Genomic DNA, 1,394 nt, shown 5'->3' on the forward strand with positions numbered 1-1,394 from the left:
TAGCACGGTAGTAACGCATAGTCTTTTGCCATAGAGAAGATAACCATCTTGTAAAGTAAATGGTTCCTCTTTCTTCCCTAGTGCAAGGGCACAATCACATCTCTGAAATTGGGATCAATAGCATACTCATCTATCATAGAAGATAGATCATTGTGAGTTTCTATGGAAACCGCTTGGCAATCTTGAGAGTGCATCGGCTACTTGATTATGCTTGACAGCAATGTGAGCAACATGAAAATGAAATTGCAAAAGGAAATTTGTCCACCTCATTTGTTTGTCGGAGAGCTTGGTCTACGTCATTAAGTACTTAAGGCTTTGGTGATATGTCCGCAGAATGAAAGGAGTCCCCAATAGATAGTGCTTCCATGAGTATAAGGCATGCAAAACTACGAGGAGTTCCTTTTTATATATGCCTAGAGATTGCTCAACAGGGTCAAGCCTTCAACTTTCATAGGCAGTGTAAGCACAAGTTGAGAGATAAGCTTTTCTTTAAGCTGTTCCAAAGCATTGTTCTCCTTGGCAGACCATGTATACCTAACATTTTTCTTTGTTAGGTCATGTAATGGTACTACTGTTAGTGATAACTTTTCTATAAAGCATCTACAGTATGCACACATACCTATAAATCTTCTTAGTATGAAGATTCCTTGGTTTAGGCCATCCTTTTATTACCTCTAACTTTGATGGATCCATTTGGATGCCATCTTGAGAGATAATGTGACCTAAATACTGAACCTCTTGTAAGAAAGCTCACTTTTCTTTTGATTAACATAAACTTTATTCTCTCTTAACACTTGAAATATTACCTGGAAGTGTTGCTTGTGTTCGTCTAGTGAATTAGAGTAGATGATAATATCATCAAAGAACACTCCTGTAAACGTTCAGTGAGGCCTGAATAGCTTCTCCATCAAGAGATTAAATGTGGGTGGTGCATTGGTCAAACCAAAGGGCATGGCAATGTATTCGTATAAAGACCAAACGTATTGCAAAATGCGGTCTTTACAATGTCTTGATCAACTATCCTTATTTGATGGTAGCCAATTTTTAGGTCAATCATATTGAAGTAGATCAATCCTTGTAGCTTATAAAATATGTCGTCTACCCGTGGAATAGGAAACCTTTTCTTGATAGAGATCCTATTTAGTGCTCTATAGTTGACACACATACATAATCTGCCGTCTTTCTTTTGCACTAATAACACAAGTGAGAAAAATGGAGATGAGCTAGGCCTAACCATGCCCTTCTCAACTAACTCATGCACTTGCCGCATAATCTCCTTTTGTTGAGCTTGAGAAACTCTTTAAGGAGGTTTATTAGGCAGTGAACTTCCTAGAAGGAGTTCAACTGCATGGTCATCATCGCCTCGTTTAGGAGGTAGTTCACAAGGGATGTCC

This window comes from Adiantum capillus-veneris, chromosome 9 (assembly GCF_014529385.1).
Source record: "Adiantum capillus-veneris isolate H3 chromosome 9, ASM1452938v2, whole genome shotgun sequence".
In the NCBI taxonomy this organism is placed as follows: Eukaryota; Viridiplantae; Streptophyta; class Polypodiopsida; order Polypodiales; family Pteridaceae; genus Adiantum; species Adiantum capillus-veneris.